Source organism: Carya illinoinensis, chromosome 8, assembly GCF_018687715.1.
Source record: "Carya illinoinensis cultivar Pawnee chromosome 8, C.illinoinensisPawnee_v1, whole genome shotgun sequence".
In the NCBI taxonomy this organism is placed as follows: Eukaryota; Viridiplantae; Streptophyta; class Magnoliopsida; order Fagales; family Juglandaceae; genus Carya; species Carya illinoinensis.
Genome location: NC_056759.1, coordinates 16,452,320 through 16,468,795, shown reverse-complemented (window position 1 = coordinate 16,468,795; position 16,476 = coordinate 16,452,320). Strand labels below are relative to the sequence as shown.

At 36.9% G+C, this 16,476-nt stretch overlaps 1 non-coding gene and 1 pseudogene across 1 annotated transcript; one reads left to right on the top strand and one right to left on the bottom strand.

Moving 5' to 3' along the window:
- The first annotated feature begins 9,878 nt into the window (after positions 1–9,878).
- LOC122274462 lies at positions 9,879–11,568 on the top strand (annotated as a pseudogene).
- Positions 11,569–13,660: 2,092 nt separating this feature from the next.
- On the bottom strand, positions 13,661–13,767 carry LOC122274909. The gene has a single exon (XR_006228445.1). It is a non-coding gene; the product is annotated as a small nucleolar RNA R71 (small nucleolar RNA).
- Between the last annotated feature and the right edge of the window lie 2,709 nt (positions 13,768–16,476).

The window sequence follows — 16,476 nt, the reverse complement described above, 5'->3', positions numbered from 1 at the left end:
ATCTAAACTTCCTATCCCTAGGACAGTTAGGGATCTTGGTCATGCTGGCTTTTATAGGCGGTTTATTCAAGGGTTTAGTTCTATTGCAAAACCTTTGTGCACTCTTTTACAAAATGATATTGAATTTGTTTGGGCTGATGAGTGCCAAAAAGCTTTTGATACCCTGAAAAAGTCACTTACCACTGCCCCTATTGTGCAACCCCCGCAGTGGGACATTCCCTTTGAGATTATGATAGATGCTAGTGATTATGCCTTAGGAGCTGTTTTGGGGCAGCAGGTGGATAATAGGCCATTTGTGATTTATTATGCTAGTAGAACCTTGAATGATGCCCAGAAAAATTATACCACACTGAAAAAGAATTGCTTGCAGTGGTTTTTTCACTTGATAAATTTCGGACTTATATTTTTGGTTCTCCTGTTACTATTTTCACTGACCACTCTGCTCTTAAGTATTTGTTGGCTAAGAAAGATGCAAAACCACGATTGATTCGCTGGGTTCTATTACTTCAAGAGTTCAACATTAACATTAAGGACAAGAAAGGAGTTGAAAACGTGGTAGCTGACCACCTCTCTAGATTGTCATCATCTCCTTCTTCAAATGTCAGCCTTCCTCTTGATGATAGTTTCCCGGATGAGCAGCTGTTTGTGGTTGATAGAGCTCCCTGGTATACTGACATAGTCAATTATCTGGTAACTGAGTGAATGCCTTTTGAATGGTCCACCCAAGATAAGCGCCGGTTTTTCTCTGAGGCACGACACTTTTACTTTGATGATCCATATCTTTTTAAATATTGTTCGGATCAATTGATTCGAAGATGCATTCCTGATGATGAGTTTTCTTCGGTGTTGAGATTTTGCCATATGGGTGCATGTGGTGGTCATTTTTCAGTAAAGAAAACAGTTTTAAAAATTTTACAAAGCGGTTTTTGCTGGCCTTCCATGTTTAAAGATGCTTATAATTTTTGCAAGGCTTGTGAGCCTTGTCAAAAATTGGGATCCATTAGCAAAAGAGACATGATGCCTCTTTCCCCTATCCTGACTTTAGAAATTTTTGATTGTTGGGGAATAGACTTCATGAGATCTTTTCCAGTTTCTTTTGGAAACACATATATCCTATTGGCTGTGGATTATGTTTCAAAATGGGTGGAGGCAATTGCTTGCAAAACAAATGACCATCATGTTATTCTGAAATTTTTGCAATCTTTGTTTGCTCGTTTTGGCATGGCAAAAGTTATTATAAGTAATGGGGGTTCTTATTTTTGCAATAAACCATTTTCTACACTTGTGAATAAATATGGTATCACACACAGAGTTTCTACTCCTTATCACCCTCAAAGAAATGGGCAAGCTGAATTGGCAAACAGAGAGATAAAAATTATTTTAGAGAAAACCATCAAGCCTAATAGGAAAGATTGGTCGTTTAAATTTCTCGATACTTTGTGGGCTTATAGGACCGCTTTTAAAACAAATCTAGGGATGTCTCCTTATCGATTAGTTTATGGTAAAGCTTGTCATTTACCTGTTGATATTCAGCATCGAGCTCTTTGGGCCATAAAACATGTTAACATGTCACTTGATGAAGTTTCAGGGTTGAGAAAATTACAGATCAATGAATTGGATGAAGCTCGTTGGAATGCTTATGACAACGCTCAGCTTGCAAAGGAACGCATGAAAATTCTGCATGATCAGAAAATTCATCCAAAGCAATTCACACTTGGCCAGGAAGTCCTCCTTTACAATTCTCACTTGCATATTTTTCCTGGAAAGTTGAAATCCCAATGGAGTAGGCCGTACATTGTAAAGACCGTTTATCCTCATGGTGCGGTAGATATTGTCAATCCGAAAAATGGTAATAGCTTCACTGTCAACGGACAACGTCTAAAGTCATTTCTGAAAGTCTTTGATCCAGATGAAGAGATCTTGCTTATGCAAGACCCTAGGGAAGTGTTTTAAGTTGCTTTTCCTTCTTTACATTTTTCTTTACTTGCATTTATTTTATTTGTTCTTTTGCTTTGGTTTTATATTTCATGTTGATTGTTTGTTTTGCTTGCTTAGTTCTGTGCACTTTGTTTTCTTTCGTTCGATTTATTGAGGACTATGTCTCTCACTAGTTGGGGGGTAGCATGTGTGCACATTTAAAAAGAAAAATATAAGATTTGTGAAATTTGAGCATCTTGGTGGAGTAGTTGAGCGGGATCATTTGTGAAGATTTATTTTCAAGCTTAAACATAGAGCATGATTTTTGATGCATCATATTTTGTTGATATGTGGCTTGAAACATCGGGATGTTATGCTTATTGAGATGAAACTTGATAAAATTTTTGTAGAATGAAAGGCAAATTTTGAAGCACATTTTGCACATGCTTACACTTGTAGTGTTCCTTATTTACCATTCATTGATTTAACACTGGAGAAGTAAACTGCAGGACTACCGAGCCATGCCAAAAAGAAAAAAAAAAGAAAAAAAAAGAAAAAAAAAAAGAAAAGAAAAAAGGATTTGAAAAGAAAAGGAGAAAAGAAAAGAAAAGAAAAAAAATAGAGAGAAAAGGAATAAAGGCAACTTAATGAACTTTCCTAAGTAAAAAGGCTAGAAACAGTTACCCAAGACTTTGGGGGTTGAGTGTCCAACCTTTAGAAACAGAGCTGGGGTGAAAACTGCTAGACCCTTGGACTTTGAGGTAATTAGAATCAGCAATGGTTAATCTTAAGGTTGAAAAATCCTATGACAAATCATGGTTAGTAATGAGGAACACACAACCGGTTTAGCTCCATACACACATTTAAGTTCTGAGACATTTGCATTAATTCTATGTGAAAGATTGTTGAGATAGTCTTGGTGGGTATAACCCTTGGGAGTTGAGTAGTAACGTGTCACTTTTGTGAGAATTCATAATTGTGTTTGATTGTTTTTGTTTGAATTTCGATCTTTATGCAATATTCATCTCAATTAATTTTTACTATTTTACTCAACAAATTGCTAGTTGGGGGGTGTGATTGAGCTGAATTTTTGCATTCTTAATACTTTTAGAACCAATATATCTTAATTATTTCATTACTTTATCATTGGTTTTATATGGAAAAATGAATAAATCAAAGTTGTGATTTTAATTGATTAAAAGCATGAATTTCTGCTCTAATTTTATCAACTGTTGATTAAAATGGATTATGGTATATATCGCTCGAGCGAAGTCAGGCAGATTCAAATGCTCAACTTCCGCTCGACAGTGGGCTCGAGCGAGTTGCGGGAAAAGAGATCGCTCGAGCGGAGGCATTTGGCCGCTCGAGCGAATTCAGGCAAAGTCGAACGCTCGATGTTCGCTCGACATGCCGCTCAAGCTAACTTAGGCAAAGTCGGACGCTCGATGTTAGCCCAACACTCCGCTCGAGCGAATATCGTATTTTACAGATCAGGGTTTATTCCGCCGTCAGAGTATATATATGTTTTTTTTTACATCTTATGGCGGACCTTTGGCCTGGAAAACTCTGTTTTTATCAGAGAAACACTTAAAATTTATTTTTCCTTTGATTTTCGTTCAAATTCGGAGAGGAGGATTCATACAATCGATCATTCACGCAGCTACACAATTTCCACTGGATCATTCACTCACATTGCAGCAGATTGAAGAACTCCTTGAGGGGTCCAATTGCCACTGCAGCTCAACCTCCTCCACCGCTTCGAATCTTCATCTCCATTCAATTGGCTTGATCTTTTCAATTCCCTACTTACTATTTCATTTCAATTTTAAGTTTCTGAATTATTTTGGAGAATTTTGATTTGGACGTTTGAGTAATTTATTTGTTATTCATTTAATTCATGTTATTTATTTTTATCGTTTCGTTAAGCTTTCATTTTAATAGTGATTACAATTATTGTGGTTTAATTTGAGAATTTGTGATTTGAATACAATGATGAACCCTAGAACAATGATTTTGGGGCTTTTCAATTTTCAGTGCATGTTTTGTCAATTACTTTCTAATTTAGTTTAATTTTTAATTTAGTTTTATTAATTTCTGAGTTTAATCTATTAGTCCTTTACATTCCAATCCGACAATCAAAATCTAAAAACGTGAATCTAGTCCATGACTAGTACCCTTTTTCATTCATTGCACATACCATCATTTTATTTTCTCTTTGTGAAGTTTTTCACCTTTTTCAACGAGTTTGATTTTTAAGTAACTTTGCCTGAGGAGACGATCTAGGAATTTATTCCTAATTATTACACGACATCCTCCTGCACTTGGGATAACTTTAGTGCTACTTATTTTTGAGTGAGTCAGATCTTAAAAGGTACTAGAACCTCATATAATTGTTATGGAATTTCTCCAAAATCATAGGAGAAATGTCATAGAGTCACACTTGATGAAGCTGAATTATGGCATCAACACCTTGGGCACATTAATTTTAAAAATTTACCAAAGATTTCAAAAAGAAAAATTATTGATGGACTGTCCAAGGTAATTAAGGTTAAGAAAATAGTGTATGGAGCATGCCAATAAGGAAAGCAAACTAGAGCTCAACACAAGAAGACTTCTCATGTTCTTACCTCTCAGCATCTTGAGCTATTACATATGGATTTGATGGGTCCAACATAAATTGAGAGTGTTGGAGGAAAGAAGTATATCATGGTGATTGTAGATGACTTTTCAAGATTCACATGGATAATGCTCTTGAGAGAAAAATTTGAAGCTTTTGATCTTGCCAAAAAGCTTTCCAAGACACTACAAACAGAGAAGGAAGCCTCTATCTCTAGAATACGTAGTGATCATGGTCAAAAATTTGAGAATACTAATTTTACTTCTTTTTGTGATGAACAGGGAATATATCAAGAATTTTCGGCACCTATTATTCCACAACAAAAAGGAGTGGTGGAAAGGAAAAATAGAGCAATTCAAGAAATGACATGAACAATGTTGAGCAACAAGAAGATGGCTTTATATTTTTGGGAAGAAGCTATAAATACAGCAAATCATATCTTGAATCGAATGGTTCTAAGAGCCGGCACCAATCAAACACCTTACGGTTTGTGAAAAAATAAAAGGCCTACGGTAAAGTATTTCAGAATTTTTGGTAGCAAGTGTTATATCCTGAGAGATCGAGAAAACACTGATATATTTGAAAGCAAAAGTTATGAGGGATTGTCTCTTGGTTATTCCTCCAATAGTAAGGCTTATAGAGTTTAAAACTTACGTACAAAATCTGTTATGGAATCAATTAACGTAGTTGTGGATGATTTTTCAGCTGACACTACCAGACCATTGGGGAAGATCCACAAGTGCAAGATGAGGAGGATCACATAGCGGAGACACCACAAAATCCACAAGACAAAGAACCTTCTTCAAGAGTTACTCAAAATCATCCGATAGAAAATACTTTCGGTGAGCTAGAGGAAGGTATGAGGCTTAGAAGAAAGGTACTAAATCAGGTTTCTTTTGTGTGTTATTTATCACAGGTTGAACCCAAGAAAGTCGAGGAAGCATTAAATGATAAAAGTTGGATCAACACCATGCATGAAGAACTCCATCAACTCACTAGAAATGATGTATGGGAGTTAGTTCCTAGACTAGAAAATTATAACATCATTGGGACTAAGTGGATCTTTAAGAATAAGTTTGATGAGCATGGCACTATTGTGAGAAATAAAGTAAGGCTGGTTGCACAAGGTTACACACAAGTAGAAGGGATTGATTTTGATGAAACATTTGCTCCTATGGCCCGACTGGAATCTGTCCGTATTCTACTTGCACTTGCTTGTCATCTAGGCTTCAAATTATATCAAATGGATGTCAAGAGTGCCTTCTTAAATGGAGTGTTACAAGAAAAGGTATATGTTGAACAACCTAAAGGATTTGTTAATCATCTCTATCCTGAATATGCATACAGGTTGAAGAAGGCGCTATATGGACTGAAACAAGCACCTCGAGCTTGGTATGAAAGGTTAATAGCTTACTTACTTGATCATGACTTTGTTAGAGGACAAGCTTATAGGACTTTGTTCATAAGGAGATCAGGTAAACAACTCTTAATTGTTCAAATCTATGTTGATGATATTGTTTTTGGAGCAACACTCGAATCTCTTGCATATGACTTTGCAAATGAAATGAAATCTGAATTTGAGATGAGTATGATTGGTGGGTTAAATTTTTTCTTGGATATTCAAGTAAAACAATGTAAAAAATGAATTTTTATTTCACAGTCTAAGTATGCAAGAGATCTTATAAAAAAGTTTGGAATGGAAGGAAAAAGCAATGCTCCACTTCCATGAGCACTTCAGTGAAAATCAACAATGACTCTATAGGTAAAAATATTGATCTCACTCTTTATAGAAGCATGATAGGAAGTCTATTATATATTACAGCAAGTAGACTTGACATAGCTTTCAGTGTTGGTGTGTGTGCTAGATTTCAAGCTAATCCTAAAGAATCCCATCTTACTGCAGTAAAAAGAATCGTAAAATATCTTAATGCAATTGTTGATTATGGGATATGGTACTCCAAATACACTAACCTTACACTTGTTGGCTATATGGATGCTGATTGGGCTGGGAATGCTGATGATAGGAAGAGTATTACGAGTGGGTGTTTTTATGTAGGTGGAAATCTTGTAGCTTGGATGAGTAAAAAGCAAAACTCAATCTCTTTGTCTACTGCTGAAACTGAATACATAACTGCAGGGAGTTGTTATACAAAACTTTTATGGATGAAGAAAATGCTTGATGATATATTGTGATAATTCAAGTGCTATAAGTATTTCCAAAAATCCTGTTCAGCACTCTCGAACCAAACACATTGACATTAGAAATCATTTTATAAGAGACTTGGTTGAGTCTAAAATAGTATCCTTGGAACATGTGTCTACTGAACATCAATTGGCTAACTAGCTTGTTTACTAAAACTTTGGATGGTCTTAGGTTTGAGTTTTTAAGGAAAGCCATTGGTGTATGTGATCCCAAGTGAGAGGCTTTCTATCATACTAGTTTAGGATGTTTATGTTTTTCTATTTTTATTTAGTTTGATGCTTTTATGTTTCAGTTTCTAAAATATATATATATATATATATATATAAATATTTCATTAAAAAGGATAAAAATTGTTTTGGTTTTTCTAAGTTTTTTTTTTATATATTTATAAAAAAAAACCAAATATACTAATAAAAATTCTTAAGTTTTTTTTAATTAGTAAATATTTATTTAAAAAACTGTGTTGGTTGGTTTATTTTGATTAAGGTACATGTTTGATAAATCAAGGTTTGAGCATGTGTGGCATTACTTTAAAATTTTTTTGATCTTATGCACTGCTCTTCTTTGTGCAGTACACTTTAAGCATACTAACCCTATATGTCATCTTGACAAAATTCATTTACAACGCACTGTGAGGAACCTATATGTAAACATACTATAATTAAAATTCACATTTTTTTAGGGATGCTCATAAAAGAGGGTGTTCATGTCTTGAATTGACTAATACTAGTTGAACCTAGTTCATCAATAAAGAGCTATTCTCTTGCCCAACACAAAGAGTTGATCCATATAGAAAAGTCAGTATTAATTTATTGTGGAAAAAGACAAACACGCTATACAGATCTACCACTTTAAAGTTCTTACAGAAAAAATTGTTGCTCTAATCATTATGGAAAAAGATGAGTAACAAACATGAATACAAAAATGGGGTATACAAACTAGTGTTTGGAGGAGATGCTCATGTATCTAGGCCCTAGCATAAAGTTTGACTTTTAAGGTGACGCAACAAACTCTTGTGAGCATCTATAAGAAGTAATCATTCATGAATAAAGGTCTCAAAAATATATTGAAGAAATGAGTTCATAAAGTGTTATGGTATAAGTATACTGACTCATATACTCACTTGAACTTTGACATTGATGATTCTATGAGGAGAGAACATCCAAAGTGATTGTTGCAACATGAGTGTGCTAAGGATTAGTAGTTGTTTTTTGTAATTTCCGCCATGATTGAATTGAGGTGATTATTGGCATGTTAATTGGTTTTTATTTCTTTAACATTTGTATTTATAAAAATAAAATAAATTTTGTTTTTCCTTCTTCCTGGATGTATGCAGAATTTTTTTAATTTATTAAATAAATCCAAAAAATAAAATTATAGTGTTTCTATTTTGGGTCAAGATGGTGTATTGGGTGTTTTTTTTTCTTTTTTTTGAAACAAAGTGTATAAGTCCCAGTTGGACTTTTTGGTCTAGCACGTGCACGGGAGGGTCAAGCCTTAAAGACTTAAAACCCATCTCCTGCCTCTTTCATTTGCTTCCAGCCTCGATACTAGCCTTCTCTATACCCATTTTCACCGCCTCTTGACTCCTTCATGCAAGCCTCAATACACGGTGCCCCTTTTATTTTCCTCTCTTCACTTTCCATCATCAAGGTAAGTATCCTTGAATCCACTGTTTTTTTGGTTTATTTTTCCAGTTTTCTGTTTTGGCATGTGGATAGATGAAGTATGTGTGGAGGGTTTTGATTTTAAGAAGTATTAGGCTGTTTTGTTGAGCTGAGTTACCCATAAATAGGTTGTTTTTTGTTGCTACATCTACTCTGCACATGTATTGAGGACAAGGCTATAAAGCACATGGGCTTATGGGCTTAGGAGAAACTTCAGCTCCTCTTCCATCTCCATCTCCATCTCCATCTGTGACTGCTCCCATAGGTGCCACTCTTGATCACTTCACTTCTATTGAAGCCGACAATGCATATAGGAATACCTTCTCCAAGAGACCCGTGTTAGGTGAAAGGGAGGTAAGTACAAATGATTTCCCTACGGATGACTTCCAACTTATTCGTCGTATATTCATCGAAAGAGGATGGGAGAAGCTTACTCATGCCTCCCCCAGACCTTGTGTCGAGGTTGTCCGAGAATTTTACTCGAACATTGCCCACTTCAATTTAGATGATCATAGCATCATCTCTATCGTTTGAGGGATTCAAATTGAGGTATCTCTTGCTATTCTCCAAGGCTTGTTTACCCTTCCCGAGGTGGAATCCCCTTTACCCATATAGGGGCATGGGAGCTCCAATAAAGACTGCGATGCGTAATTTCTTTGTTGGTCCCAATGGCCCCAAATGGATTGCGAAAATGCATAGACTGCCTCTTCATCATATGCTTCCTTAGTTTCAGCTTTTGGCCAAAATAGTGCTGACCAATCTATGGCCTATTAGTTGTCACACAAAAATTTCCTTAGAGAGATCTTATTTTATATATGCTCTTGCTACTAGCGTCTCTATTGATTTTCCATGTTATTGACATTATTCATCGCTCATATGTGGAAAAAGAGTTAAATCTCCATTTTGGAAGTCTAATTACTAAGTTGGCCGTGCTTGCTAAAGTTCCACTTAGGGCCAATGAACCTACCATGAAGCTGCCAGGGCCTATTTCAGCCTTAACTTGTGGTCAAATATGAGGCCGTCATCACTAAGAAGCGCTCTCTAACTACTGAGTTAGCATCTTCTCCACCTGAACCTTCCATCCCTATCTCTCAAGTTCTTGAGCAAATCTCTTTGTTATCCTAGAAGATTGATGGTTTTACAGTTAAATGGGAGGCATGTCAGTCCAAGTTGGAGCAACAATTGGCTGTTGTACGCTCTGATTGTGTTCAAGCAAATGATCAATTGGTTCAACTTTCTTTGGATGTGCAACACATCATGCCAAGTGTAGCTGATTCTGATGATGAACTTTAGATCTCCATGGCTAATTGTTGACATGGAGAAAAATTTGAGGGGGAGCAGCAGCATCAAAGGGGGAGAACAATGACAAAACATAAAAGAAAAACTGAAAAAATTTATCATGTTTTATTTTGGCTCATCTATGTCCTGTTTTCCAGTTCAATTTTGTGTGGTTGTAATTCAAATACAATTTGGCATGTGTTTTTTGATTAGGATAACTGACATTTATGTTTCGATTGGTATATTTGCGGTGTTATGGTTGCTATGGGTCTTCAAGAAACAAAGAAAGGCTGCAGTACCTTTGTTGCTAGGTCCCCGTGGCTTGCCAATAGTTGGGTACCTTCCATTTATAGGTACAGAACTTCATAAAAAAATTGAGCAACTGGGTGGGATCTATGGCCCCATCTACAAGATTTGGCTTGGAAATAAATTGTGCATTGTGATTAGCTCACCCTCACTAGTGAAAGAAGTTGTTCGTGACCAAGATGCAATATTTTCCAAGCATGATTCTAACAGAGTTGCACTTGTTGTCACATCCAGGGGAGCCGATATTGTGCTTTCCCTGAATGGTCCTAATTGGAGGATGTTGCGAGATATGCTAAGTCCAGCGAATCTTGATTCTACCTTCGCTTTACGAAGAGAAGAGGTAAGGAACACCATTATAAATGTATATGAAAAAATAGGTACCCTAGTAGATTTAGGAGAACTGGCATTTGTGACGGTGATGAATGTCATCATGAAGTTGTTGTGGGGCAGAACACTACAAGGAGAGGAAGGGGCTAAGTTTGGAGCTGAGTTTAGGCATATGTTTTTGGATTTAATGTTGCTACTCGGAAAACCAAATGTTTCGGACCTTTTCCCGCATTAGCAAGTTTTGATTTATAAGGGATCGTAAGGGAAGCGAAGGGGATTTCCCAAAGCATGGAACGAGTACTTGATTATGTCATTGACAAACAGATCAAAAGTTTGGCCAAGGCCAAAGAAGAGGGGAAGCCAAGGACAGGACAAAAAGATTTTTTGCAAGTTCTCTTGGAAATATTGGAGAAGGACAACGGTGCAAATTCAATTAGCATGACCCAACTCAAGGCTGTGCTTTTGGTATGTATGTGTCCACTTTTCTACTTTTGTGTGTCATTACTTTAGAGTCAAACTGAAGGGGTTGAGTTGGCCATTTATATCTTTAGCTAATTCCTTGACATCAATCAAATCTTATTTTTATTTTTATTTTTCAATTTTCAATTTTCAATTTAGCTGATCACTGTACTCAGAATGGGTAATGGCAAGGTTGATGAAACATTTAGAGACAATGAGAAAAGTACATGAAGAATTAATAGAAATAGTTGGGATGGATAACTTAGTCGAAGAATCCCATTTGCCCAAATTACATTATTTAGATGCTGTAATTAAAGAGACACTTTGTTTGCACCCACCTTTTCCTTTCCTAATACCTCGTACTCCAAGTGAATCTAGCATCATCGGAGGGTACCATGTACCCAAAGGTTCAAGGATTTTTGTGAATGTTTGGGCTATTCAAAGGAATCCAAAGTATTGGGACAATCCATTAGAATTTAAACCCAAGAGGTTTCTAAATGATGGTTATGGAAGAGTAGATTATTCAGGCAACAATTTTAAGTATTTTCCATTTGGGCCAGGGAGAAGAATATGTGCGGGTATTACCCTAGGGGACAAGACACTTAAATACAACTTGGCTTCAATTTTGCACTCCTTCAAATGGAAACTACCACAGGGTTCAGAGATTGATGTTTTAATTGCCACAGGGTTCAGAGATTGATGTTTTAGACACTTTCGGTCTGATTACCAAGAAGAAGAATCCAACAATTGCAATTCCAACTCCAAGGTTGTCCAAATCTGAGCTCTACACATAATAATACAATGTAAGAAATATTTACCTTGTATGAAGCCTTTATGTGCACAATAACCAATGAGGTTGTGATGATTTTCAGTTCCCATACTCTATAGTTGTGATGGAAAGATGCTTATATTTACACTCACCTGTATCCAAATTTATGCCATTATTGGCCTATTGATGGCTTGCAAAATTTCATATTGCAGATTTTACAAGTTCGCTCGAGCGGAGGCTTTTGGCCGCTCGAGCGAATTCAGGCAGATTCAAACGCTCGACTGCCGCTCGACAGGGAGCTCGAGCAGGTTGCTGAAAAACGAAGATCGCTCGAGCGGAGACATTGGCCGCTCGAGCGAAATCAGGCAGAGTCGAACGCTCGATGTGCGCTCGATAGGACGCTCGAGCGAAATCAGGCAGAGTCGAACGCTCGATGCGCGCTCGATACCCCGCTCGAGCGAACATCGTATTTTGACAGATTTTAGGTTTTCCGCCGTGGGACCATATAAAAGGCCATTCTTCACTCTAGAGCCGCGGTTTTTGACTGGAGAACACTCTTTGGGAGAGAAAAACAAAGCTAGAGGGATTCAAATCATTTGTTTTGGAGACGGAATTCCAATTTATTGCACGTACGTTGGATTCTTACACGAGCACGGACGGGAGAAAGGCGTTGAATCGTTCTCTTGAGCTTTTGACGACCAGTTGAGGCTGCAAGGAGGATTTTTCAGTGTTTATTTTCTTCTTCCCATCTTCTCAGAATAATTATGGTGAATTCGTTTATGTTGAATTCCAATTCTAGTATGAGCTAAATTTTCTTCTTTCTAGGAAAATGATGTAACCTAATTCCGAACTATGCTTGTTTGTCCATGCTAATTTAATGCAATTCTCTATTTGTTTATCTGATTTATTCTGAGTTTAATGCTTCTAATTAACTGGCCATTGATTAGATGATTATTAATCTTGTGATTTGCTATCGAAAGAGGGAATCATAGGGTAGATCTTGGATATTTCAGCATAGGTAAGTATAGAGATCGAAAGACTTGTATGAACCTGTGTAGTAATTAAATCATTGGTCTTATTGCGTTCTTGATTATTTAATTTGCATACTCTTGTGTGAATTGATAAACTAGAATCACTTCCAATTGACTATCGAAAGAGGCTTTTGGATGAATTAGAGATTTGCTAATAGACAAAAGAGGTTTAAGTTAAATTAGCTGGATGAGAAAAGCATAGTGAAGAATTATGGTGAAATCGATTTCCTAGAAGGTTTCTTCCCCATTGAATTTGATCTTTGAAAGTCAGTTTTATTTTCTTTGCTTATTTCTCTTTGAGTTGATCTAAGTTTATTTGCAACTACAAAAACCTTAGCGATTCCTCTAGATAAAATTGAGATTAGTAAAATTTTGGTATTTGGCAAGAGTAAGGTACCAATCCCTGAGGACGATACTCTACTTATTACTTTACTATAAAACTACGATACTGTGCACTTGCAGTTTTGCACCGGTCAAGTTTTTGGCGCCGTTGCCGGGGATTGGTTTATTCTTATTCTTTTCGTCAATATCGATACAAAGTAATCTTGGTTTTAATTTAGAATTTTGTTTTAATTTGTTCTACAGGTGTGTTTTTGACGTTGGATGCGCCGTGCTAGATCTCGTGATATTATTCCTGTTGATCCGGAGATTGAAAGAACTCTTAGATCACTAAGAAGAAATAAGATACTAGTCATGGCAGAAGAAGATCGTGAGGTACTACCACGCACCTTGAAGGACTATGTACGACCAGTTGTGAATGGAAATTACTCGAGCATAATGCGCCAGCCAATCAATGCCAACAACTTTGAGCTCAAACCAGCTTTGATTAGCATGGTGCAGCAGGCTCAATTCAGTGGATCACCACTTGATGATCCCAATATTCACCTGGCTATGTTCTTGGAGATTTGTGATACTGTGAAGATTAATGGTGTTACTGAAGACACCATTAGACTGAGATTGTTTCCCTTCTCTTTGAGGGACAAGGCTAGAGGTTGGCTACAATCTCTACAACCGGGAAGCATCGTTAGTTGGCAGGACATGGCTGAGAGGTTTCTTGCTAAATTCTTTCCTCCTGCCAAAACAGCCCAACTCAGGAGTGAGATTGGCCAATTCAAGCAAAATGATTTTGAGTCACTCTATGAAGCATGGGAAAGGTATAAGGACTTGATTCGACGTTGCCCACAACATGGATTGCCAGATTGGTTGCAAGTTCAGATGTTCTATAATGGGTTAAATGGGCAAACTCGAACTATAGTTGATGCTGCTTCTGGTGGAACTTTGATGTCGAAGACAGCTGAAGGTGCTACTGCACTTTTGGAGGAAATGGCCTCAAACAACTATCAGTGGCCAACTGAGAGGACTTTGGCTAAGAAGGTTGCTGGAATTCATGACTTGGAGCCGATAGCAGCTCTTTCCGCTCAAGTAGCTACTCTATCTCATCAGATTTCAGCCTTGACAACACAAAGGATACCACAAAGTACAGAATATGTAGCATCTACAAGTATGATAGTTCCAAGCAATGAGGCGAGTCAAGAACAAGTTCAATATGTCAACAATCGGAACTACAACTATCGTGGTAATCCTATGACAAATTACTATCATCCAGGGCTTAGAAATCATGAGAATTTGTCATATGGAAATACCAAGAATGTGTTGCAACCTCAACATCCTCCAGGATTTGATAGCCAACCAAGCGAGAGGAAGATGTCACTTGAGGATGCCATGGTTTCCTTTGTTCAGGAGACCAATGCAAGGTTTAAAAAGACTGATTCACGGTTGGACAACATTGAGACTCATTGTAGCAATATGGGAGCTGCTATAAAGAATATTGAAGTACAAATTGGGCAACTAGCCACTACCATCAATGCCCAACAAAGAGGAGCTTTTCCCAGCAACACTGAAGTGAATCCAAAGGAACAATGCAAGGCCATCACACTTAGGAGTGGAAAAGAAATAGAGAGGTCACCATTGAAGGAGAGCAAGTCTACTCCTACCGCTGCGAACAATGGCCAAAGCAAAAATAAAGTAGAAGAAGAGGAGATTGTCAATGATACACTAGAGGAGACCGACTTTGCTCCTACAATTTCATTTCCTGACAATCCTCCTATTCTTGCTCCTCCACTTCCTTACCCTCAGCGCTTTCAAAAGCAAAAACTAGATAAGCAATTTTCTAAGTTTTTGGATATCTTTAAGAAAATTCACATTAATATTCCTTTTGCAGATGCCTTGGAACAAATGCCAAATTATGTCAAATTCTTGAAGGACATCATTTCCAAGAAGAGAAGATTGGAAGAGTTTGAAACAGTGAAGCTTTCTGAAGAATGCAGTGCTATTCTTCAAAAGAAATTGCCTCAAAAATTGAAAGATCCGGGGAGTTTCACTTTGCCTTGCACTATTGGAGATTCATTTTTTGATAAAGTTTTATGTGATCTTGGTGCTAGCATTAATCTTATGCCACTTTCTGTTTGCAGGAAATTAGGACTTGAAGAGATGAAACCTACAACAATTTCTTTGCAACTAGCGGATCGGTCCATCAAGTATCCACGTGGAATCATAGAAGACGTATTGGTAAAAGTGGATAAATTTATCTTCCCTGCTGATTTTGTGGTGTTAGACATGGAAGAAGATGAAGAAGTCCCACTAATTCTTGGGCGACCATTCTTGGCTACGGGAAGAGCTTTGATTGATGTTCAAAAGGGTGAGTTAACATTGAGAGTGAACAAGGAAGAGGTTTTGTTCAAAATTTACCAAGCCATGAGAATTCCAGAAGAGCCAAGCACTTGCTTCCGGGTTGATGTCATTAAGCAATGTGAAGAAAAGGCCTTTAAAGAAGATGCACCAGCCAATCACCTAGAACGAGCCTTGCAGCAAGATACATCACTTAGCAATGAAGTGGAGAGGAACTGTACTCTTATTCCTCTTAGAGATCCCGATTGAGGAAGATTGAAAAGTCTGGCTGTAGACTTTAAAACAAGCGCTTATGGGAGGCAACCCATAGATCTATCTTTATTTCTTTCATTTATTTTATTATCTTTATTTATTTAAGTTTTAATAAATTAATTTTTGATGCAGGTATTTAGCAAGAATAAAGAGCTGGACAATTTTTAAACCTCGGAAGGTTCACCATGAAACCAGGGAAGTTCCTTTACTTCTTCAATCCTTTTTACTTTTGCATCACAATGAGGACATTGTTTAGTTTAAGTTTGGGGGTGTAAACTCCTATAATTATTTGATCCTCTTGTTTTCTAAGTTTTGGGTTGTTGATGGGTTGTTTGATTCTTTTACCAAGCATGCATTGGAGTAAGATTGAATTCTCTAGACTCTGAAATTTGTGATTGAAGATGGTTTTGAGAAAAATTTTCAAAAATTTCTTTTATGTCAAGTGAAGTTTTGTGGGTACTTTGGTTTAAATCTTTGACCTTGAACACAATTGAGCACATAGTCATTTTTCTCTTATTCCATTTTGCTTATGAAGAGAAGAAGTTGAATTAATTGAAAGAGGAAGGTTCGATTTTGCTTTGCTCTAGAATCCGTTGATGGGTCCTTGAGGCGAAATCCTAGTTGAGACCAAATATTAGAGAAATGATCTAGGCATTTCTTTGGCATAACCAAAAAGCTTTCCCAGCCGTCCTAAATGTCATGCCATCATTACATGGTGTGTTTCCATAGTCAAACCCCTTGAGCCTTCATGAGCCTTTATTGATTCTTTAAACTACATAAACCATGCCCGCTCTAAGCCTGAAAAACAATGAATCTACCGTTGATAGTTTGAGAAAATACTTTGGTGGAGAGTTACTTTTAAAAGAGAAAATTGGTTTCATGATGAAACGTATTATGTTTGCTCTATTTGATCAAAGAAAAAGAAGAAGAAGAAAGGAAGTGTTTAAAAAAAAAAAAAAAAA